This window comes from Mobula birostris, chromosome 5, assembly GCF_030028105.1.
Source record: "Mobula birostris isolate sMobBir1 chromosome 5, sMobBir1.hap1, whole genome shotgun sequence".
Taxonomy (NCBI): Eukaryota; Metazoa; Chordata; class Chondrichthyes; order Myliobatiformes; family Myliobatidae; genus Mobula; species Mobula birostris.
In genome coordinates, this window is record NC_092374.1 from 134261001 (window position 1) to 134288057 (window position 27057).

Sequence of the window (27057 nt, forward strand, 5' to 3'; positions counted from 1 at the left end):
TGGCTTGTTCAGAAAGGAAATAATATTAGAAAACATAGAAAACCTACAGCACAATACAAGTCCTTCGGCCCACAATGCTATGCCAAATGTACTTACTTAAGAACGCAAACAACAGGAATTCTGCAGATGCTGGAAGTTCAAGCAACACACATAAAAGTTGCTGGTGAACGCAGCAGGCCAGGCAGCATCTCTAGGAAGAGGTACAGTCGACATTTGAGGCCGAGACCCTTCGTCAGGACCAGCAACTTTTATGTGTGTTACTTACTTAAGAAATTACCTAGGGTTACCCAAAGCCCTCTATTTTTCTAAGCTCCACATACATATCCAGGAGTCTCTTAAAAGACCCTATTGCATCCGCCTCCACCACCGTTGCCAGTAGCCCATTCCACACACGACATCTCCTCTGTACCTACTACCAAGCACGTTAAGACAATGCCCTCTCGTGTTAGCTATTTCAGCCCTGGGAAGAAGCCTCTGACTATCCACACGATCAATGCCTCTCTATACACCTCTATCGGGTCACCTCTCATCCTCCATCGGTCAATGAGCTGAGTGCATATCAAAAACCAGCAGAATTTTACAAGTTATATTGGAGTTTTGATGAAAAGAGTGATGAAGCAAATTTTAAAACTATGAAACCCATGGATACAAAGAAAAATACAACTTGTATTTCGGCTATAAAGTAGCCTTGCGCAAGTTATAGCACTAACACTGCACACAGATACCCATCTGAAGTCAGTTATAACATTCTGCCATTGCTTTTCTATCAAGCAACCAGAATCCGGTTTAGCATCACTGACATACATCGTGAAATATGTTGTTTTGCGGCAGCAGTACATTGCAATACATAGAACTATAAATTACAATAATATACAAATTAAATAAGTAGTGGAAAAACAGAACAATAAAAAGTGAGATACTATACATAGGTTCAATGTCCAGTCAGAAATCTGATGGCATTGGGGTCTTACCATAAAAGCACAATATTATCACGCAATGCAATTTGTGAATGTGGTCATCCATGATCAAATTCTTTATCAATGGAGGTAATGAAAGAGAAATTCCATGTGATGCAAGTGTGTAGAAAACTACTCTCACAGAAAGACTGATTCACTATTTCATTCACAGCACTTCCTAAATGAAAGATTTCAGTCCTACCTACAGAAGTCAGAGATAGGCATTCCATTATTTTGTTCAACAGTTACACAGGCAATGGCACAGGAACACGACACTCAATCCAACCAGCCATTTATACTCCACACACCTTTCTCCTATTTTTCTTTCTTCTCTCACTCAAAAGGGGCTACATTTGTTCTAAATACATCAATACTATTGGTTTCAAACAATACATTGTACTGAGTTCACATTCTCAACATTATTTGGATAAAGTAGTTTCTATGAATTCCCTATTGTTTTACAGGGAGAACATCTAATTATGTTCTTCCTCAATCTTTTTTTAATATTGCATCAAGTCATTCCCCCCTCCCTTTCAAGAGCAAGATAACCCAGTCTATTCATCCTTTGTGGAAATATATACCTTCGTATTTGGAGCATCATCCCTTTAAAACATCTTCGCATTGTCTCTAATGGCACCATGGGGATAATGGATCATAATTTCTCAAACTTACTTACAACCCATGCAGAAAGCAAACACCACAAATGTCTTAATTGGAATCAAATCTACAACCAAACTAGAAAAAAATCCAAACCACAGATAAATATGTTGAAACACTTAAGAATATATACTGTACAGTGTTTAAAAACCCTAACCGTAAGAACATTTTAAAAACTTGAACCGTATAGTTAGAAAAAAATTAATCTTCTGGATTTCTGAAAGACAATTTAACTTTATGCCCAATAGATGCCTTAAAATTTACAGATTGTCATTTAAATGATTAGAAATGTGTCATGCATATGAAAAATTATACAAATTTCAGCACAAGTTCATCCATCACTTCAGTTTTTATAATGCCGCCTGCTTGTGATTGCCTCATCTTCTCAGATTACATTCTCACTGGTTTCCATCTCCATTTCATCCACAAAATTCAACCTATATATTCCTCAAGAGAAACTAAAGCAGCTGTAACTTGCAGTTTAAACACAAGGCTGTTTCAGGAACATATTAAATCTTCATGCCAAGCTAGTGTTATTGTTTGCTTGAAAGTAAAATTATGCAGATGCAGGAAACATGAAATTTAAAAAGAGGGCTAGAAGTACTCAGCCTCGTCAGGAAGTATCTGTGTACAGTTCAGATTGATGACCGTCATTTGAACCTTCTGAGCTGTATTTTGACTAGTTCCTCGAATAGTGTGCATCCCTTTTACAGGCATTTCAAAACCAATTTTAAACATTTAACATGGTAATGGTTATTTTTCAGGCACATATTCATATTTCACAAAATATTTCACACAGAAATTTCAATGTATAATGCCATCGGAAAAAGTGACGTTAATTCATCCAATTCATTAACAAATCAAATACTTCAGCTTACATAAACATAATTCAAATAATTTTATGGCCTAGAGTCAGCTACCAAAATAAATTGAAAATTATTCAATGACATTTAACCACATACACACAAAAAAAGTTTCAAAAGGCAAGGAACACTGCAACTCTGAAATTTAAAAGCTCTCCAAGATTTTCTACCACAATAAACTTTGTGAAAATGGGATTACAGCAGGGGTTCCCAACCTGGGGTCCATGGATCCCTTGGTTAAAGGTAAGGGTCCATGGCATAAGAAAGGTTGGTGACCCCTGGGTTAGAGGCACATTCACTAAAGGAAGTGAACAAAAAGGTAAGAATTAAACTTTCAACTAAATCAAGTCTAGGTCCATCAACATTATAACCACTGAAAACTACTCAATGTAGTTACATTTCTTCAGGTTTAAAGCTGCCAGATATTGAAGTAGAAATACCTTTTCCCCCCAACTCTCATCCTTTCTTCCATTCAAATCTTTCTGGTTCTATTTCTTTGTATACTTTCTTTAATTCATCAACCCCAGCAACTTCACTTTTTGCCTTTTTAATGGTTAAGGTAGATTTCAAGATCATTCCATTTACACCAACTCTTGTTTAATCTCTGTATTGTGCTACAACATGTGGACTGGTTACAATAGCATTCACTGCCTAGAATTTGATGTTTTGTTTATCTTAGTTAAAATAGTTGAATTCAGAGATCCTTGGAGGAAAATGTTCACAAACTTACAAATAATGAGAATAGATCACAACACAAGCCTACTCTGATGGGGTGAAGGGCTAGGTAAACAGGAGTATAGTCTAAGAACAATGATTAACTAATGATCAATCACTTTGTGGGCGCCTTAGTTTACTGTCCTAGTCATAGTCATACTTTATTGATCCCGGGGGGAATTGGTTTTCATTACAGTTGCACCATAAATAATTAAATAGTAATAAAACCATAAATAGCTAAATAGTAATATGTAAATTATACCAGGAAATAAGTCCAGGACCAGCCTATTGGCTCAGGGTGTCTGACCCTCCAAGGGAGGAGTTGTAAAGTTTGATGGCTACAGGCAGGAATGACCTCCTATGACGCTCTGTGTTGCATCTCGGTGGAATGAGTCTCCGGCTGAATGTACTCCTGTGCCCAACCAGTACATTATGTAGTGGATGGGAGACATTCTCCAAGATGGCATGCAACTTGGACAGCATCCTCTTTTCAGACACCACCGTCAGAGAGTCCAGTTCCATCCCCACAACGTCACTGGCCTTACGAATGAGTTTGTTGATTCTGTTGGTGTCTGCTACCCTCAGCCTGCTGCCCCAACACACAACAGCAAACATGATAGCACTGGCCACCACAGACTCGTAGAACATCCTTAGCATCGTCCGGCAGATGTTAAAGGACCTCAGTCTCCTCAGGAAATAGAGACGGCTCTGACCCTTCTTGTAGACAGCCTCAGTGTTCTTTGACCAGTCCAGTTTTGGACTGTTTTGGACAGTCAAAAAGATGCTTTACCCAGCAACTGGTGACGTACTAGTCATTGTTCTCTAAAGATAGGCAAAGGCTCAAATAAGGAACTATCTGATCTTGCAGAGGCATCGCAAGGTATAGCTAAATATGGGAAGAATAGAGTAAGGGCTAGAATGTTCTGGAGAAAAGAGGAAGGGTCCGAATGAGGAACTGATGGGCTAGCTTTGGCTTAAAATAATTATAACTAACCAATGATTATTTTACATCTAATTGTATCTTAGCATGTGATTGAAATGATTCTATTATCTAAACTTGTAATCGTAAGTTTTCCTGCTACCTGATCAATGTTATAAATTGTGGAGAACTGTGTAATTTGGGGGCAGTGTCTGGACTGGCTCTTTTGGGAGATCAGTCTGTAACTTCCCCCATAGCATGCTATGAGTAAACAATAAAGGTTTGAAAAAGAATTACGTGTGTCAGTGTATTTGTGGTACGATTGTCTTTGCATCAGTCGATCCATCCAGTACGACACTCCACCAATTTACTTGACAAGGACGAGGTCAACTCTACATCGCTATCAGGAAAATGTTATAAGATCCATAAGGATCACACCACCAAGTTCAGGAACAGTTATTACCTCTCAACCACTAGGTTCTTGAACCAGAGGAGATAACCTCACTCACCCCATCACTGAACTGTTCCTACAAACTATGGACTCACTTTCAGTGACTCATTAATCTCATTCTCAATATTTACTGCTTATTATTTATTTTTATATTTACACAGTTAGTTGTTTTTACACATTGATCATTTGTTCGTCCTATTGGGTACAGTCTTTCATTGCAATTATTATGAATGCCCACAAGAGAATGAATCTCAGGTTTGTATTTGGTGACATATTTGTACTTTGATAATAAACTTACTTTGAACTATTTACCTGCAGTGACCCTTTATCCCCCTCCATCTTGAAGCAGCTTCCATCATTAGACTGCTTCAACTACACTTTAATAGTGCCTATGATTCTTGTTACAGAACAATCTGCCTCATCTCTCATTTTAAATTAAAACCTTAATTACAAATCCTTTAATTCTAAACCCTTATCCCCACTTTCTTATTCTGACATCTTTTTTTTCCAGTCTCAGCCCAAAATGTTGACTGTACTCTTTTCCATGGATGCTGCCTGGTCTGCTGAATTCCTCTAGCATTTTGTGTGTGTTGCTTGTAAATCTTTGCATAGGATACATCTCTTCTACATTCAAAATTTCAACAACTCAACAAGTTTTCTCTTTTCTGAACTCCAGCAGATGCGAGTCTCTCCAACGTTCCTCAAACAACAACCCACTTAAGACAGTTATTAAACTAGTAAATCTTGCAATGCATTCACATTCCTCATTAAATAAGATGATGTAAATGCAACTCAAAATCTGGTCTCTCAAATGTCTGATATTACTAATATTACTGATATTACACCTCCCTACCTTTGCATTCCATCAAGCAGTAATCATTGAACATCATATTTTTCTTTGGCACTAGTCTCTGTAAAGCAGGTGGGAACCTCAGAGACAGAGTAAAGTTGTTTGTGAATACTCCTACCAATAGATCCACATATGATCTGAGAACACAAACGTAGGCTCCATCTCGGACATTTGCTTCTCACAAGTTCACTCTCAAAAAGGCAGATCTAAAGTCTTTGACCTTGACTGAAAGTCAATGGGCTGAATGGCTTAATTCTGTACCCATGTCTTAAGGCCTATACATGATTCGGAGGCTGTGGTGAAGGTGCCATTTCACTGCCATTCTAACATGTATAGACTGCCCTAAATTCACCAGTGAGGGAAACGTTGCTGCCAGTGGTTCAGCCCTACCTTCCCCATTACAGCATGCGAGCCTTGCTGGTCTGCAATTCAAGTCTGGTCTGGTATTATCTCTTGGCATCTAAGAGGCTTGTGAAGGTTGCACCTAGATAAGGCAGGGTCACCTAATTTAAACCCCTTAGAGATGGACTTCAGTAGGGAGTGGACCTTCCAGTTAATATATGGTCTCCCATTGACTTCAGATTGACTTCTTTGGTAAACAACCCCATACACACTTGCTCAACAAGTCCGTGACAATGACTCATTTAGATTTGCTAATGAGTCCTTGAATATTAACCAGTCCACCAATTCAACTCATGTTGAAGCTCATCTATTTCCTCAGACCAGCACTGTTCAATTTCTGTACCAGATCCTCAAGTCTATTTGTAAAGAGGGAGAAAGAGCACAGCTTGATGGTTTGATTTTCCAAATTGTGGACAACAGGTGGGTCAGTAGTCCACATTAATAGCTGAGTAGAAGAGGTTGAACTTTCTGCGCCTCTGATGGAGGAGGAGGTGTGCTGTCGATATTTTGGTACCAGTCTTGAAGTTAGCTTAGTTGAAGTGTCCAGCAACAATCAGGGCTTCTTGGTTAACCGTTCACTATTTAATCAAGAGTTTAGTGCACATCTGGCTGGGGTTATGAAATTATAGATATTAAATAAAATGAGGATAGAGACTACATAACCAGTCTTCAGAAAATAAAACTGGCTCAAAATTTAACTTCAACTGGTACTTTAAGGCTACTGAAACCAGTTGCTAGGGAGTGGGAGAATCTGACTGTTTTCCATTGAAATCACAAAGTGGGAAATAATAGATGAGCGCTCATGTTAATTGTTTGTCATTGCAATCTTCAGGAGATCAGGGAAGGCATTAGGTGCCCATTTCCATATTAATAGAGCATCAAAGGCATAACTATGCCACCTCATGTCTTAGTATTATGGCTTTTGGACAAGCTACAAAAAAATGAATATTCAATGACATTCTGCTATCATTGTAAATACCTAATTCTGAAAATTACCTGCCTACATTCCAAATGTTAAACAGTGATTATAGTCAGAGTTTATCTTTGTGGTTAAAAGTATAAAACATTGTGTCAGAAGAACATTTAAGATTCTTGCTAGAAGATTTGCAGTGTTCAATGAAGCCTTTTATACCTCTCAGTTACAGACTCAGTTTAGTCAGCCACAACACAGACCATCCAGGAAGCAACATCTTCAGAAAGCTCAATGGAGAAGAAAAAGCTATGTCAAGAGACAGCATCACAAAATGACCTTTGTAGATTTTGTGGCTGAGCGAAGAATCTGCAAGACATATTGACCAACTGACCACATCACCATGGGACCAGGGCACCATTCGTCAAGGAACTGATAAGAAATGTAGAGTCAAATTGGCTTATTATCACATAGAGCAATGTACAATGAAAAACTTTGATCTACATTTAATTGATTTCACAAGTGCATTGAGGTAGTACTAGGGAAAACAATAAAGAATGCAGAATAGTGTTCCACTTGCAAAGAAATACAATGCAGACAGACAATACTTCACTTGCTCCACCACTGAAATGTTCCCACAACCTAGGGACTCACTTCATCCCATGCCCTCGATTCTTATTGCTCATTCATTTATTATTATTCTTCCTTTCTTTTTTGCATTTGCACAGTTTGTCTTTTGTGCATTGGTTAACTGCCCAGTTGGTGCACTCTTTCATTGATTCAACTATGGTTATTATCCTACTATGGACCTATTGAGTATGCCCACAAGAAAATGAATCTCAGGTTTGCATTATGGTGACATATGTACTTTGATAATAAATTTACTTTGAACTTTGAATACAATGCAAGGCCATGAAAGGGTAGATTGTGAGGTCAAGAGTCCATCTCATCATATTCAGAGTTGTAGGGAGTAGAAAATGCCAGGAAGGGGCATTAAAACATATCATTCTCTGGAATAACTCATTCCCAAGCCTGTTACTTGCCTGACATATGAGGGGGAGGATCAAATTTGTTTTCCATGCATGTGGGACAAAAGAAAGGAGGTGATTTACTTCAATCTGAAGATCTTGAACGTAGATAATGACAGGATGAATCACAAACTGGCTATGGTAGACTGAGAAACATCACTACACGTAATTGCTAACAAATACATAGTTTACAATGCATGTTAAGACAAACATGGCCAACAATTTAAACAGATTAAATCAAAGGAAAAGGCTCATTTTTTTGAAGAATAGAAAGCCTCAGTAATAGGTCACTTTCAGTATTCACCATGAGGACAAAGATACTATTATAGGGGAAATCAGAACGAGTGATTAACAAAAAAAACGACTAAAGGTTTCTAAAAAATAAAAAGAGGATCTCTTACAGAATGAGATATAACAGCATAGAGAAACATGGAATTGGTAGAGAAAGAGCAAGAATAGAAGACATGCGAACGGAGCAAAATGTTGACAGTGATTGATTAACAGCAGAAAATAGTCAGAATAAAAGGGTCATTTTTTATTAGGAGCTTGCATTAAACGGGTGCCACCAGAACAGTGTTTAGGTAACCAACTGTTCATAAATTACAGCAATACCGAGGAGATGCCATATATTATATCCATTTTGATGATAAAAAGCAGGGCATCTATGAGAATCTTCATGATCTAACGAGAATTCAATTGGGAGGAGAGAATCCAGGCTTAAAATATTTCCTACTTCTTTTTAAGATATGAAAAAAGAGCAAGATTTTTAATATCAGTCTGAACGCTTTGGTCTCAGGTTTTGCATACAAATGTATACACTTCCAAAGACTCTTTATCTCATGTTCTCAAAATTTATTTCTCATATGTTGTTATTTTTTTGTATTTGCACAGTTGTTTTTTTTAAACACATTGGTTGTTTATCCATCCTATTGGGTGCAGATTTTCATTGTTTCTATTATGTTTCTTGGATTTGCTAAGTATGCCCACAAGAAAACAAATCACAGGGTTGCATCTGGTGACAAGTGTATTTCGATAATAAACTTACTCTCCATTGATGTGACATAACTAAAGGGAAAGGAACTTGAGGGATGGCTCTGCTCAGAACAGGCAAAGAACTGATGGGCCAAGTAAACTTTCCCTGTGCAAGCAGATGATAAAACCATTACATCTAGAGTAATTTGCAGTTTTCACCAGTTCCAACATGATCCAACTTTCCCTTCAGCCACATTATTCCTCTCCTTTCTGCATCTGTAGGGACCATTCACTTTGTGACTCCAGTCCTACCTACCAATTGCCATGTCACGTACCTTCCCAGTCAGAAGTGCAATACCTACCCTTACAGCCGTTTCCTTTCCGCCATCATGGATCCAATCATTCCACATGAAGTGGCAATTCACCCACTTCTTCCAATCTAACTTACTGCAATGAACGTGGCTTCCTCTACATGAGGGAATCTAAATACAGATTGGGTGATTGCTGTACAACACACCTGCACTCAACTTGCGAGGGTTCCTATTGCATTCGCTGATGTAAACTAGACTATTCTAACTTCTCATCCATGAGAAACACACACAAAATGCTGGAGGGACTAAGCAAGTCAGGCAGCATCCAAGGAGGAGAGCAAACAGTTGACATTTTGGGCCACAATCCTTCATCAGCGCTGGAGAAGGGTCAGAAGCCAGGGTGTAGAAACATCACCCTCCTTTCCGTTGCCTTTCTCCTTCCTCTTCTTCCATGATCTACCGACTTCTATCAGATTCCTTCTTCAGCTTTACCTCATCCACCTATCCTCTCCCAGCTTCACCTCCCCTCCCCACCTGGTCTCACGTATCACCTGCTTACTCCTTCCCTCTCCTACATTCTGCAGTTTTGTTTTTCATAACCACTAATATCTTTTCTTCAATCTGTATAAATCTTCTATGACTACTAATTGAGAATAGCGTTGGGGTTGTATCAGGTTGGAGGCTGTAGAGGGAAGATCTTAATCCAACAGAAGTATAGTCTCATTACTGAAGCTGGCTTCTGCAAAGTACAGGTAAAAGAAGATCAGTGGGTATATCACCTTCTAGAAGGGCAAGTGAAGGAGGTAATGCAGTCTTCCCATTTTGTCTGACAAAAAATATACCCAGACACCTGAAAACCTCTAACGATCAGGGGGTAGAATGCCCTCAATACTTGTAGTGACCTGTCATCTAACATAATTAGCAACTACAATAAAGATTCCTCAATCATAAAACACCAGGACTGTTTTAGTGAAAATGACCAAGAAATTCAGGACAAGTCATGTTACACCTCAGGAGAAAGCAAAAACAGGTGCCTGAAGATTAACTTTCAACCCAAAGAACTGACAGTGAGTAGGAATGACACAGGAGATCCAAAAACTTGATGGCCATGAAATGGATTCTTCAGCATCAACACCACATTCAGTCCAAACAGGTCCCAACCAGCTGAAGGCCAAGAATACAGGAAAGAGACAGTCAGTGCTTGCAGAAAGAAACACTTTTAACTCAACCATGATTCTGTATTCAGCTCCAAACCACATTAAGCTTCCCAGTCCAGCCATACAGGGACTACACACAGATGTTGAGGTCACATCAACTGGAAAACCACAAAGCAGAAAGACCAAATTCTAAAATTAACAGATTAAAACTTGTACCACAAATTCTGAGTTCAGCTCACGTATGGGGAAATTAGTTGCTGAACAGAATTGTGGCCATTTCAAGAAATGACTTAACTGGCAACTGCTGTCTGCAGTAGAGAAAGTCACGATGATTATTCTTAATCACATCTTCCCTAGGAAAAGTTAATTAGTTGCCAGCCTAGGTGCCACTACCATCATGGACTTTATCAGCAAGAGGACAATTCAGGTATTTCCAAATCAGAAACCATGGATGAACCAGGAGATTCATTCCCTATTGAGGGCCAGGTCTACCGCTTTCAACACAGGTGACCCTGACCTTTAAAAGAAGGTACGTTTAAAGCGGAGGTTCATAGGTTCTTGAATACTAATGTTGCCAAAGGTTACAGGCAGGAGGCAGGAAATGCGGTTGAGAGGGATAATAAATCAGCCATAATCTAATGGCAAAGCAGACTCGATGGGCTAAGTGGCCTAATTCTTCTTCTCTGCCTTATGGTCTTATAACAGATCCCATCTATGCAGTAGCACAATGCATTAGTTTCAAAAGAAATGGATGAAGAAGCATCAAAAACTAGATGTGAACTACAGTAACACACAAAATTTTGCAGGAACTCAGCAGGTGAGGCAGTACCTGTGGAAAATAAAAACAGTTAACGTTTCAGGCCAAGGTTCTTCACCAGGATGATATTAAGCTATCATGTAGCAGCAATATCATCCTACATAATTTTGAGACATGGGGTATATACAGTTCAAAGCACTGCTGCCTTAATCTTCCCGGCAGACAAGCAAACCAATGTGTGGTTTCTCCCAGGACAATATCCCCAGCAATGACGCTCCAGACATAATGCTCTCGTGTGTGGTTACTCCCAGAGCAATAACCCCAGCATTGATGTTCTAAAAGAATGGGACTCCACACGTTTGAACAAAAGAGGATAACTACATTCATTCTATTTCTGGTGTTCCCACAACCAAGGATCTCACTTTAAGGATTCCATCTTGTTATTTCTTGCTCTTGTTATTTATTACTATTTATTTATATTTGCATTTGCGCAGTTTGTCGTTTTCTATGCTTTTGCTCTTTCATTGATCCTGTTTACAGTTACTGTTCTATAAACTTGCTGAGTATGCCTGGAGGAAAGAATCTCAGCATTGTATGCGGTGACATGTATGCACTGTGATAATAAATTCTACTTTGAACTTTGATAGAGATCAGAAATGGAAAAGGTGAGCAGTTTTAAATTCTTTGGTGTGAACATCTGAGGATCCATCCTGGGCCAACATATCCATGCAATTACAAAGGCACGACAGTGGCTATATTTCATTGGGAGTTTGAGGAGAATTAGTATGTCACCAAAGAGACAAATTTCTACAGATGTACCATGGATAACATTCTAATTGATTGTATCACTGTCTGGTATGGAAGGGCCACTGCACAGGATTGTAAAACGCTACAGAGAGTTGTAAACTCAACCAGCTCCATCACGGGCATTATGCATCAAGTACATCTTCAAAAGACGATGTCTCAAAAAGGCAGCATCTATCATTAAAGACTCCAATCACCTAGGACATGCCCTCTTCTCACTGCTACCATTAAGGTGTGGTACAGGAGCCTGAAGAGACACATTCAATGTTTCAGGAACAGCTTCTTCCCCTCCATCAGATTTCTGAATGGACAGTGAACCTATGAACACTTGCTCAGCATCCCCCCCCCTCACCCTTTTTGCACTACTTAATTTAATTTTGTTTGCTTATTGTAATTTAGTTTATTTTATGTAAAGCATTGTACTGCTGTCACAGAACAAATTTCACATATGCCACTGATATTAATAATCTGATTATGATAGTCACTTTGAGTAGCACAAAAAAACCCCAACATGAAAACAAAGATGCACCCCATCCCAAACTACCAAACAGAGTCAGAGTCAACAGGCCCTTCAACCCATCTAGCCCATGCCAAAACCATTTAAACTGCCTACTCCCATCCACTTGCACCAGGACTACTGCCCTCATGTTCCCCTTAAACTTTCCAACATTCACCCTTAATCCATGACCTCTGGTTGTAGTCCCACCCAACCTCAGAGGAAAAAGCCTGCTTGCATTTATAGTATCTACATCCCTCAGTTCTGCATACCTCTATTAAATCTCTCAATCTTCTACATTCCAAGGAATACAATCATAAACTATTCAATCTCTCCTTATATCTCAGGTCTTCTTGTAAATTTTCTCTATACTCTTTCAACCTTGTTTACATCTTTCCTGTAGGTAGGGGACCAAAACTACACACAGTACTTCAAATTAGACCCCTCCAACATCATATGCAACTTCAGTGTAGCATTCCATCAGATCCCCTTTGATCTATCATTCCTCAGTGCCCTAGCGCTCACTGTGTAAGACCTACTTTGATTGGTCCTACTGAATTGCAAAGCCTTGCACTTGTCTGCATTAAATTCCATCTGCCTTTTTCCATTTTTCCAGCTGATGCAGAACGCTTTGCAAGCCATTATAGCTTTCCTCACTGTCCACGACATACCCAATCTTTGTGTCATCTGAAAATGTGCAGATCCAGTTAACTACATTATCATCCAGATCATTGATCACAGATGAAAAACAACAATAGAACCAAAAACCAATCCCTGCAGCATACTACTAGTTACAGGCCTCCAGTCAGACAGGTAACATCTACTACCACTCTCTGGCTTCTCCCACAAAGCCAATATCTGATCCAATCTACTACCTCATTGTGAATGCCGAGCGACTGAACATTCTTGACCAACGCCCTATGCAGGACCTTGTCAAATGCCTTGCATGCAGTCCATGTAGACATCATCCACCACCTTACTTTCATCCACTTTCCTGGTAACCTCCTCAAAAAAGATTGGTTAGACATGATCTACCATGCACAAAGCCGACCTGACTACCCTTAATCAGTTCATGTCTATCCCTTAGAAAACCTTCCAATAGCTTTCCCACAACTGATGTCAGACCCACTGGCCTATAATTTCTTGATTTATGCTTACAGCCTTCTGTTAACAGTGGAACAACAGTGGCTATCCTCCAATCCCCAGTACCTCTCCTGTCACCAAAGATGATTTAAATATCTCTGCGAGAGCTCCAGCAATTTTTGCACTTGCCTCTCATAGGATCCAAGGGAACACCTTGTCAGGCCCTGGGGATTTATCCACCCTGTTTTGCCTCAGGATAGCAAACACCACCTCCTCTTCTGTAATCAGTACAGGGTACATGAAGTTGATGTCCCTTTGCCTCAGTTCTATAGACTCTGTGTCTGTCTCCTGAGTAAATACAGATGCAAAAGATTTATTTAAGATCTCCCCCATATGTATTGGCTCTGCACATGAATTACCATTCTGGTCTTCCAGAGGACCAACTCTGATCCTTTCAATCCTTTTGCTCTTAACACATTTGTGGAATCCTTTAGGAATCCCCTTCACTCTGTCTGCTGGAGCAACTTCATGCCTTCTTTTGGCCCTCCTGATTTCTTTTTTAAGTGTTCCCTTGTATTTCTTATACTCCATAAGCACCTCATTTGTTCCTACCTGCCTATACCTTTTTCTTCTTAACCAGGGCCTCATTATCTCTAAGGTTATCTATACCTGTTGTATTTACCTTTCAGTCAGACAGGTACATATAAACTTTATACTCTCAAAATTTCACTTTTCAATGCCTCCCACTTACCAAGGACACCTCTGCCAGAAAACAGCCTGTCCCAATTCACACTTGCCAGATCATTTCTGATACCATCAAAGTTGGCCGTTCTCCAACTTAGAATCTCAACCCGTGGACCAGACCTATCTTTTTGCATAATTACACCGAAGCTAACGGCACTGTGGTCACTAGGTGCAAAGTGTTCCCCTACACAAACTTCTGTCACCTGCCAGCTCATTCCCTAATAGCAGATCAAGTATTGCACACACTCTCATTGGGACTTCGAGAGTACTGATTCGGGAAACTTTCCTGAACACATTTAACCAACTCTATCCCACCTAGTCCTTTTACAGTGTGGTATTCCCAGTCAATATGTGGAAAGTTAAAATCATCTACTGTAACAACCTTTTGTTTTTTTTGCAAGCCTTCGATCGCTTTACAAATTTGTTCCTTGAATCCCTGTAGGGTCACCGGTAACATAGCCCCATTAACATGGTCATACCTTTCTAATTTCTCAGTTCCACCCAAAGCACCTCATTAGATGAGTTCTCCAGTCTGTCCTGACGAAGCACTGCTGTGACATTTTCCCTGATTAGTAACTCCACCCCTCCTCCTGTTATATTTAAAACAACGGCACCCCAGAATATTCAGCTGTTAGTCCTGCCCCTCCTGCAAACAATTTGCATTCATGGCTACAATGTCATAATTCCAGGTATTGATCTCCCTGAGCTCATCCACCTCTCCTACTTTGATTCCTGACTTGGCTGAGGTCTTACCAACATCTGTCTCCACAAACTTGCCACTAGTTTTTCTGGCACTCTGCTTCCCATCCCCTGCAACTCTAGTTTAGACCCACTGTGCAGCATTAACAAACCATCCCACTAGGATATTAATCCCCTTCCAGTTCAGGTACAAACAGACCTGTTTGTACAGGTCCCAACTTCCCTGGAAGACAGCCCAGTGATCCAAAATTCCTCCTACACCAACTGCTTAGCCTCATGTTATTAAATTGTATAACCTTCCTATTTCTGGCCTCACTAGCATGTAGCACAGGTAGCAATCCTGAGATTACAACTTTGGAGGTCCTCCCCCTTAACTTAGCACCTAACTCCCTGAAATCCCCATACAGAACATTCGCTCTACCCAGGTCATTGGTACCTGCATGGACCACAACTTGAGCTGTTCATCCTCCCAACTGAAAATGCTGAGGACTCAATCCAAGATGTCTACCATATTGAGCATCCAGTCCCAATGCCAAGTGACTAAAGATATGAGGTGTAAAACTGGCCTAAGAGATGTCCATTCTAATCAAGTATCAAATAAACTTAAATATGCTGTGATCACAAATAAAGCAATACAAATGGTTTGTGACTAATTATAACCCAAATATTACCTCAAGTAAACAAATGAGCCAAATATTAATTGAAAAATTCTCAGCTCTATATTACACAAATAGAGTACCCAAAAGTCCATTTAATTAGAAATTCCACTGGTATGAGAGAGGAAAGGTAGGGAAATACTAGAGTGAGGTAGAAGTTAAATTTAAAGATTAAAGTAGACTGAAATAGTCTAAAAGTAAATATTTAATAACTTTATTTTGGCAACAGGGTACTGGTTGAAGAGGGGTTGTGAAGAAATAAGAACAGAATTTTTAAAAATAGTATCAAGATGATCAATTAGGGATAGGAGGAAACCACAGCACCCGAAGAAAACCCACATGGTCACTGGTACTGTAAAGTGTTGCGTTAGCCACTACACTACCGTGCCGCCTATGACAGGGCCACATAGTGGAATGCAACTTAACTTGTCGCCTCTATTCATTTCACATCTGATATTGAGTCCCTGGGAAGATTTGTTCTGTTTCTGACATCACCACAAACCCACTAATCATCACAAACCCACTAATAAACATGTGAAAGACTGAAGATCCCATTTCTGAGTTTGAGACCATTTCTTTTCTCACAGATGCTATATAAACCCCTAAACATTTCCAGCAATCAATTGGATCTCCAGGTCCAGCTTGTTTTTTATTGATTCAGTGACTTTCAATCCTTTTTATGTTACTGATTGATAGTAATATTGATACTAAAAAAAACACCAATATGTAAAAGTTTGAGGCAGAACACCCACTGGTTTCCTGGCAGCGTGAAACAAATTCATAGTTCCAAATGCAGAGTTTGCTTTCTAGTATCAACAGTGTTACATTAATTGAACTCGTATACAAACTGTTTGCAGAAAAATACAGTACTTTGCGTACAAAAATGAGTATCAGTTAAAACATGTCAACATCTTTTACATCGTGTTCTTCATAACGTGCATATTTCATGTCACTTCCATCAATTACCCATCCTTAGTCTCCAGATCCATCATTATGTCCATGGTTAAAATAAAATTAAATGTCCTATTCCTGTTAAATCTCATACTGCACATTTTTTCATTCCCCACCCCAGTTAATTAGGGTCAGCCATCTACCGCACTGAACATTACTACCCAAATGAGTCATTCATTGAACTCTACAACCATGCTTTGTCAAAGCATGCTTCAGGCTCATGCTTTGACATTCCCTCTTCACCGTTTATCTTCTCCTTTAAGACCTCAAATAAACACACACCTGGTCAACCCCCTTAATAGCACCTTTGATTTCCTCACTTGCTGACCCCAGTCAGTTCGGATTGGCAACATCTCCTTCACAATTTTGATCATCACAAGTGCACCACAACACTGTGTGCTTAGCCCCCTCCTCTATATGCTTATGACTGTGTGGTCAAATGAAGCTCCAATGCCATAGACAAGCTTGCTGACACCACTGTCACTGGCCAAATCAAAGGTGGGAATGAATCAGCATATATGAGGGAGATTGAAAATCTAGCTGAGTGGTGCCACAACAACCTCTTACTTAATGCCAGCAAGATTACGGAGTGCTTACTGACTTGAAGAGGAGGAAACCTGAGGTCCATAAACAAGTCCTCACTGGGGGATCAGAGATGGAGAGGGTTAGCAACTTTAAATTCCTCAGTGTTATCATTCCAGATCACCTGCCCTGGGCCCAACATGAAAATACAATTAATTATATAGAAAGCATGGCAGTGCCTCAACTTTCTTAGAAGTTTGTGAAGATTCGGTATGACATCTAAAACTTTGAAAATGTCTATAGATGTGTGGTGGAAAGCATATTGACTGGCTGCATCACAGCCTGGTATGGAAACACCAATGCCCTTGAACGGAAAACCCTACAAAACAGTGGATATGGCCCAGTCCATCAAAGGTAAAACCATCTCCATAATTGTGGATATCTACACAGTGTTGTAGCAGGAAAGTAGCACCCATCATCAAGGGCCCCCACCAATCAGGACATACTCTCTTCTTGTTACTGCCATCAGGAAGGTGGTACAGGAACCTCAGGACTCATACCACCAGGTTCAGAAACTGTTATTATCCCTCAACCATCAGGCTCTTGATCCAAAGGGAATAACCTCACTGGCCCCATCACTCAACTGTTCCAACAATCTACAAATTCACTTTCAAGAACTCTTCACCTCCTGTTCTCAATATTGATTGCTTATGTATTTATTATTGTTACTTTTTTCTTTTTTGTATCTTTCTTCTTCTGTATTTGCAGTTTGTTGTCTTTTGTACACTGGCTGTCCACCCTGTTGGACAAGGCACTAAGGACACCACTCATTTTGAATATTTTCTGCTTTTGCCCACCCAGTAGGTCAAATTCACTTGAGGTAAGGATGCATGAAAGTAACATTTTACAATCTTTTCCCAAATGCCATCAATTTTAATAACATCACAAGTATCAAGTTTGGATCACCTTCATAACTGACTGTCAGATTCTTTCAGCTACTGATCAATCATCCTTTCCCCACTCCACAACTCCAAATGGTCACATCAATAAACAGCACAGTGATGTAAAGTGCTATCCAAAACAGAACTAACAACTCTTGGTGAACTCCTCTCCACGTTTGATCAATCCCACTTATCTTAAACAGCCACCATGTACAAAAAACATCCGCACTGAATCAAGTTTACTTGTATTTTCATTCACAGCACCATCCTCACTACAAAATATCAAGGTTAAAAATATTGCACATTTCAAGTCCCCGAATGAATTAATCTTCCTGTCACAACCATCCACTCAAAGTTTATAACCATATCCCTCAACCAGACATTTCACAAAGTCCCACAAATTGGAATTCAAACATTCAATTTACAGGATATGCATATTGCTGGGGATGTCCATTCCAAATTCCTTTAGGAAGCTGGTGGGAGAGCAACCTGTTAGAATCTCTGCAAGCTTTATATTGAGTTGTGCATCCATGTGTTTTCCATAACTTAAGGAGACTGAAGATTACACTATTGTTAACAGTGTATTGAGTTGGTCACCCATGTCTTTTCCATAACTCTCAGAGGCTGAAGATCACGTTATTGTTAAGAGAATATTGAGTTGTGCACCTGTGTTTTCCATAACTCACAGAGAATGAAGATCATGTTACTGCTAAGAGAATATTAAGTTGGTCATCCATGTGTTTGCCATAACTCGCAGAGACTGAAGATCATGGTTTGGAAAAACACCTGCTGCCCTTGACTTTCTAGGCAATAGAATTCACGGCTCCAAGTGCTATCAGAGGTTTCTACAGTGAAATTTGTAGATTATTCACACTGCAGCCCCAAACACAAATGGAATGTTCATAGTGGCAAATGTGATACCAGTTAAGGCACCTTTGCCTTAGATGGATTGTAAAGCACTGTTGGATCTACATTCACCAAACAAGTGGAGCATGTTGGAATCTTACAACAGCAAACAGTTCAGGAATAAGAACTGCTCTTGTACTAAAGCACCCTATGTGGCTGGTCCACTTTCACTTCTGGTCAATGTAAATGCAAGCCAGTGAATGTGGAGAACTCCCTGGTAAAGCCAAGGAACCAGGTGGTGGATGGTCATATGAACAGCTGGTGTACATCACAAGTCCTGGTTATGCAACCACTGACACCAGGCAGACACTGTGAAAAGTATTGATACTGGGGGCGGTTAGTCACCTTTCTTGTAAAGACACTGCTGAGAAGGCAGCAATGGCAAATCACTTCTGTAGAAACAATTACTAAGAACAATCGTGGTCATGAGATCATGATCGCCCACATCATACAATAGGTACATAATGATGATCAAGATGAAATTACATCTGTTAAAGAATAGTTCCTGAATTCTTTCCAAACCAGACAAATTACTCACAGGTACAAAGGCCAGCATAGCAATATACTTGTTTCCTTTCCTTTCTTGGAACATATCATAAGGCAAGAAAGTTATGGCAGTAGTTTACAAGCAAGGTCTCCTTTCATTGCTGTCTTTTGACATTTCCTTACTCAATTTAAGCATGCTAAGTCTAACATCACCTCTTCCTGACACCTCATTCTCAGATTTTCCCCTGCAACACTGGATGAGCACCTTTCTTCCAACTAAATAACAAGATCAAAAATCAATGGTCCTATCATAAACCTTTTTCAAGTCCTGCCATATTCCTCTTTATAACAAATGTCTGAAATTAAACAATCACAATTTTGGGGGCCATTTCCACTTTCTGATGAAACACAACCCTGCCTCAGCTCAGTTACTGAAATCCTTATTCACTCCCATATCTCTTCTAGATTTGACATTACAAATGGTTTCCAGCTTCCTTTCTGAAAACCAACATCCAACAAAGCTCTGATGACAATTTCACTGTCCCATTTATCACTCTCCCCTTTCCTTGTTGAGCTATACTGGCTTCAAATTAATCAATTGTTTAATATTAACATTTTCTTTTAAATATCTGTCTCCTCCACCAGATCCACATTCTTAAACTGCTTTAATACTCAAGACATCAGCATTTCTCCATTCTTAGCCCTTTGAAATTCCTCGATTTTTTTTTCAAATCCCGTCACTGGTGCTTTCACCTTACACTGTCAAGCACCTCAGTTCTGGAATTTCCTTGCAGAACCCAAAACTAAACCTTAAATGGTTTAAACCTCTGCTTTACAACAAGATTAAATTTACTTTTGATAATGCTCCTGTGGTGCCTAAAAAGATGCCAAAATTACATCAGAGCCAGGCAAGCAGTAGATTATTCATGTCTCAGTGATGCATTTTCACGGGCTAGTTGATTCTCAATGACCGGAGGGTGACAGAGAAGTGAGAAAGATGAGCAAAGAAAAGTCACGGGCTACAATACAAGAACTTTTTACTGAAGTTGCACTGAATATACAAGATAAAGCTGAAATATCTGCCGCCAGCACAGAAACAAGAGGTCAAACAGCTCACAGTCCAAGTACATGTCAAAGCCACAGGAAAATTGAAATGTAGAAGGGAACTTGTGGAAGTGAAAGAAATTTCTAACTACCTATTTTCTCATCTGTTTTAACTACAAATTCATTTGCTCCTAAAAACTTCCGTATGCTAGATTTCCAACACCAATAAAGCCTGCTCATATCCATTCACCAAGAATAGCCTACATTTCTCCTCTCAGTACTTGCATAAAAATGCAGTACTCACAGCCTTGCTGCCCCTTCAGCTCCAATTAGCACATCAACATTGCCTTCTGTCTTCCTTTCTCGTTCCTACCCAGTCACTGCACTGTTTCATTCAAGAAAAACACCTCATTCATACAATCTGAAATGACCACGTTCTCCTCCCACAGCAATGAGAAAATCCTTGCTGCTCTTAATAACACACAAGTTTTGTTTTGCCTCTCTCCTATTCCTGGCTGTTAATGCAGCAGTGGCCCGATTCTACTGCAAGTAGACTTCAGTTCACACTATTCATCAGCATTTCTCTATTGCAGTATTTCTGTCTCGGCAGCCTTTGAATCCCTTCAGGCAACATCCCTCTCAGCACCTGACCCCTCCCCCGGAGCTCAGGTGCAGATGCCTGACACTTACTAGCTTTTTCTGCCCGCACCTCCCACTTTCATTCATACATCTTGAATCATTTCCTCCCTATTAATCCACCCGAATCACTGCAATGCCACAATCAAAATCCAGACCTCATTTTCCTTCATAAATGTGTGTTATTTTTAAATGTACAGATTGTGCATTCTTGCCACGATTTTGCTGCAGGCTCAGAGGTACTGTATCGCTTAATCTTTCAGTCTGGGAGTATCGGTTCATGATTTACATATTAGTGATGCTGCTAATGAACCTAACTATCTGATGTAAACGTCATTTCACTAACTTAAAATATTTTGTCTAGCTGTCAGCATCTTATGTACAGACACTCCTGTGCCTAGCGTCATTTTATGGACATACAACCAATGTACTGTATAAACTCAAACGAATTGCAATCTAATATATTGAATGAGATACAATAAACTTAATGCGTTTATTTGTTTTTAAAAACTATTACATTCTTTATTTTATTGTTTTTTATGCTGCATTAGATCCGGAGTAACAATCATCTCATTCTCCTTTACACTTGTGTTCTGGAAATGACATTAAACAATCTTCAATCTCTTTCATACCTAACAGTGTATTATAGGCTTTATACCATACTGCGGCTCTTTTCCAACTACATCACCCTCTCACTTTTACTAAAATGTCAATCAGATGCATCATTTAACATTTCCCTTCTCGCCAATTGCACATCACACGTTATAATAATACAATTTAACGTCAATTTATTCGCACGCCACCACACTCCCCCCCCCCAAACGATCAGTTCCCATGCTTTCCTCCACTGCACCATTATTCCTGCTGTGAATGGTATCAACATGATCTCATTCCCCGATTTTGTATTCAAGTCTTTAGCTCTCCCCCAGAACTTGCAACGCTGCAGCACATTTAAAACTGTGCACATTCCCAAAAGCGTACAAACACATTTCACAGCCAACTCCAATCCATGGTTTCTGCACGATTAACCTTTACTATTTTTGCAATGACGATTTCTCCCCCTACAAACCAACGAGGGGCTGTGTTGCAATGCGTGCAGCCTAATGTTTTATGTGTGCGGGACTCTTGCGGTAGCAAAGCGTGCGGTCACACCGGCTACGAAATGCAGTGAGCACCCTACAGCTCGGCAGCAGCAGCCACAACGAGCCTCCCCAATCCCCTCGTCAGCCCACACGTCCCGCCCCGCGACCCGGGAGCTGTTGGTCCGAACCCGTCCCCTCGGGATAGCCGGCCCATTACCTCTCGGTCCGTTCTTCCACCTCCACTCGCCCGCCGTTCACTTTCACATCATGGCTCCCCGTTAGTTGTCGAGGGGACAGGGAGGGAGGGGTGAGGGAGCGGGGAGGGGGACGGGTTGGGAAGAGGAGGAAGGGGAAACCCGCAGCGTTACAAAGAGGTAAGCTCCGCTTTATTATATTTTAAACCCCCGCCCCCTCCCCGGCGCGACACCAACTCACACCCGGCCTAAAGGATACCGTCACTACACTTTCTGCTAACTACCCCCCTCCCCCCCAGAGTAGGACGCCTGCGCGCCGCCCTCCAATCAACGGGAGCCGGCCACCGCCCGGCGAAAGCGAGGCTAGGCTGCCGGCATTCGAACTCGAGTGAGGCCGGAACAAAGCGGAGGCGCTGAGAGTGGGCACGTGACTGTTGCGGGAAGGAGGCGGGGCTGGAGGCGCACGTGACTTCCCTCATGACAAGGGGGCGGGGCTGGATGAGATTACATCATCCTTATACCAAGAGGTGGTGCCGGGTTTGACACGTGATTCTCATTGCAAAGGGGCGGGCTGAGTGTCTCCCCCTCAGAACTCATCAATAAACCTCAATTCCTCCTTGTGAAATGGATCCTCAACTTCCTCATTTGCAGACAGCTGTCAGCTCAGACTGGCAACAACATCTCCTCCACCATCTCCATCAGCACAGGTGCACTACGAGGCTTGTGTGCTTAGCCCCCTGCTCTACTCGTTTTACACTTAAGACAGCGTGCTAAGCACGGCTCCAAAGCCATGTTTAAGTTTGCTGACAACACCACTGTCGTTGGCCAAATTAAAGATGGTGATGAATCAGCATATGGGGAGGGGAGATTGAAAATCTGACTGAGTGTTGCCACAACAACAACAACAACAGCCTCTCACTTAATATCAGCAAGACCAAGGAGGTGACTATTGACTACAGGTAGTGGAAACTGGAGGTCTTCATCAGAAGTGGAAAGGGCCAGCAACTTTAAGTTCCTCTGTGTTATTATTTCAGAGGATCTGCTCTGGGTCCACCAAGTGCAATTACGAAGAAAGCACAGCAGCATCTCTACTTCCTTACGAGTTTGTGAAGATACTTTATACTTTACTGTTGCCAAACAATTGGTACTAGAACGTACAATCATCACAGCGATATTTGATTCTGCACTTCTCACTCAGCATTACATCTATAACTTTGACTAACTTCTGTAGATGTGTGTTGGAGAGTATATTGACAGGCTATAACAGAGCCTGGTATGAAAAACCTGTGCCCTTGATATTTATTATCTATTTATTATTATTACTTATATTTTTCTCTTTCTATTGCTAGTTGCAAGTTTGTTGGGGTTTTTTTTGCACATTGGTTGATGTCTGCCCTGTTGGGTGTAGTCTTTCACTGATTCTATTGTTTATGTATTTCCTGTGAATGCCCACAGAAAAGAAATCTCAGGGTTTATACATGGTGTCATATATGTACTTCAATAATAAATTTACTTTGAACTGCACCCTTATGGCAAGAGGTTGAGCTGTGTGTAAACATGTATTTCTTAAGTGAAGAGGTTGTATTTCTTAAGTGAAGAGGTGGGCAGAATATATAAAACGTGATCTTGTGGGAACTGGGTGGGTATAAGTATGCGATCGCTGAGCGGTAACATCAGTTATCTTTCTGAACTGAGTATTGAGTCTTGATGGAGCAAGAATGTGCGCCTTCCACCGGATCTAGGGCTTCTGTATGGGCTGGATCAATGACCTCCAGAATCTCAATACTGGCCTAAGTGTTTCCTTTCTACATTGAACAGAGGTGGTCCAGGATTTAGTAGGGATACCTCACATTTTCAAGGAAGCTTTGGGATACCCTGAAATCTTATGTTTGGCAATCTCTTTGAAATAATGTCTCTTTTCGGAGTCTAATGGTGGGCAGACACATAATTTGGCCTGGGCAATGTAGCTGTGTGCAATTGTTTTCCAACATGGTGGCAATGCAGTTGGGGTAACACTATCTCAGTGCCAGCCTCCTGTGTTCAATTCCTGCTACTATCTGTAAAGAGTTTGCCTGCTTCCCATGATTAAGTGGGTTCTCTCCGGGTGCTCTGGTTTCCTCCCACATTCCACAGAGGTCTGGGTTAGTAGTCTAATTGGTCACATGGTGCTGGCTGGTTGAGCTGGAAGAGCCTGTTATTGTGCCTGCTTGCAGGGTGAGTCGGTGGTAAGAAAGGCAAATGCAACGTTAGCATTCATTTTGAGAGGACCAAAATATAAGAGCAAGGATGTGATGCGCAAGTTTTATAAGGCATTGGTCTGACTGTATTTTGAGTATCGTGAGCAGTTTTGGGCATCTTATCTAAAAAAAAAAGATGAGCTAACATTAGAGAAGGTCCAGAGGGGTTTACAAGGAAGATCCAAGGATTAAGGCATGGGATGTGTTTGATGGCTCTGGGCCCGTACTGTCTGGAGTTTAGAAGAATTGGTGAGGGAGGGAGGGAATCTCATTGAAACCTATCTTATTGAAGACCTAGACGGAGTAAAAGGGGAGAGGATGTTTCCAAAAGCGGTAAGATCACGACCAGAGAGCACAGCCTCAGAATAGAGGGACATCCATTTAGAACAGAGATGAGGAGGAATTTCTTTATCCAGACGGTGGAGAATCTGTAGAATTCATTGTCATGGATGGCTGTGGAGGCCAATTCACTGAGTGTATTTAAAGCAGAGCTTGGTTACTCAGGGTGTTGGATGTTATAAAGAAAAGGCAAGAGAATGGGGTTGAGAGGAAAAATAAACCAACCGTGATGGAATGCCAGGGCAGATTCAATGGGCTGAATGGCCTAATTCTGCTCTGGTATCTTCTATATCTAAATAAACAAATAAAGTAAAAATAGAAAATTCAGGAAGAACTCTTAACAGCCAACCAATATTTGTGTAATCAGCAACCAGTTCACCATGCATTAGGATTAAGACTGTCAGTAACTTCGACAGATTCACCATACTTTGGAAAAAAATTCCTCCACATCTTAGTTCTAAGTGAATGTCCCTCTATGCTGAGGCTGTGCCCTCCGGTCATAGATTCCCCCACTATTGGAAACATCCTGTCCGCATCAACTCAATCGAGGCCTTTCATCATTCAATAGGTTTCAATGAGATCTCCCCCATAATTCTTCAAAACTCAAGTGACTACAGACCCAGAGCCATCAAACATTCCTCATATGTTAACCCTCTTGTTCCTGGAATAATCCTTAGGAACATCTACAATGCCAGCACACCTTTTCTTAGATAAGAGGCCCAAAACTGCTCACAATACTCCAAGTGAGGCCTCACCCATGCTTTATAAAGCCTTAGCATTACATCCCTGCTTTTATATTCTAGTCCTCTCAAAATGAATATTAACATCGCATTTTCCTTCCTCACCACCAACTGAACCTGCAAGTTAACTTTTAGGGAATCCTGCACGAGGACTCACAATCCGTTTGCACCTTTGATTCTTGAATCACTCCCTGTTTAGAAAATAGTCTGTGCCTTTATTCCTTTGACCAAAATGCATGAATATACACGTCTCTGCACTATATTCGATTTGCCACTTCTGGGCCCGTCCCCCAATCTGTCTAAGTCCTTCTGCGGACACCCTACTTCTTCAGCAATAGCTGCTCCTCTGCCTGTCTTCGTATCGTCCACAAAGCCATCAATTCCATCATGCAGATCATTTACATATAATCTGAAAAGAAACAGTCCCAATACCAACCCCTGCGGAGCAGCACTAACCAGATAACCAGAAAAGGCCCCTTCATTCTGACTCTTTGCTTTCTGCCAATCAGCCAATCTTCTATCCATGCTATAGTATTTTTCCTGTAATACCATGGGCTCTTATTTTGTTAGGTGGCCTCATATTCAACTCCTTGTCAAAGGCCTTCTGAAAATCCAAATAAACAACACCCACTGACTCTCTTTTGTCTATCCTGCCTGTTATTTCCACTAAGAATTCCAACAGATTTGTCAGGCAACATTTCCCCTTAAGAAAACCATGCTGACTTTGGCCTATCTTATCATGCACCTCCAAGTACCCTGAGCCTCATCCTTATTGGACTCCAAGATCTTCCCAACCACCGAAGTCAGGTTAACAGGCCTAATATTTCCTTTATTGTGAGTCACTCACTTCTTAAAGAGTCGGGTGATATTTGCATTTTTCCAATTCTCTGGAACCATTCCAGAATTTAGTGATTCTTGAAAGATCATTACCAATGCCTCCACAATCTCCTCAGCTATGTCTTTCAGAACCCTGGGGTATAGTTCATCTGGTCCAGCTCATCCCCTCAAAACTAATCAATAAGCTTTACGACATTGGTCTCTATAACTCCTTGTGCAATTGGATCCTCAATTTACGCAACACACATCAAAGTTGCTGGTGAACGCAGCAGGCCAGGCAGCATCTCTAGGAAGAGGTACAGTTGACGTTTCAGGCCGAGACCCTTCGTCAGGCTGCGTTCACCAGCAACTTTGATGTGTGTTGCTTGAATTTCCAGCATCTGCAGAATTCCTGTTGTTTGTTGTTGTTTGGATCCTCAATTTCTTCACTTGTTGACCCCAGTCAGTTTGGATTGGCAACAACATCCCCGCGACGATCTCCACATCCACAAGTGCTCCACAAGACTGTTCTACTCACTTTACATGTATGACTGTGTACTAAGCACAGCTCCAATGGCATATTCAAGTTTGCTGACAACACCAGTATCGTAGGCCGAATCAGTGGTGGTGATGAATCGGCGTGTTGGAGGGAGATTGAAAATCTGGCTGAGTGGTGTCATAAAAACAGCCTCTCACTCCGTGTCAGCAAGACCTAGGAGCTGGTTATTGACTTC

General features: G+C 40.8%; 1 protein-coding gene across 5 annotated transcripts in view; it reads right to left on the reverse strand.

Annotated features, from left to right (window-relative positions):
- ptpn4a (protein tyrosine phosphatase non-receptor type 4a) overlaps positions 1–27057 on the reverse strand; it is a 254199-nt gene that overhangs the window by 211002 nt on the left and 16140 nt on the right. For 3 of the 5 annotated variants that reach the window (XM_072258732.1, XM_072258731.1, XM_072258735.1), the window contains exon 1: positions 22215–22289. The exons of 1 other annotated variant lie outside the window; for it this stretch is intronic. The gene's annotated coding sequence lies outside the window, so the exon portion shown is untranslated. Of the gene's footprint in view, positions 1–22214; positions 22305–27057 lie in introns of those variants that run through there. One more of the 5 variants, XM_072258733.1, reaches the window with a different exon arrangement.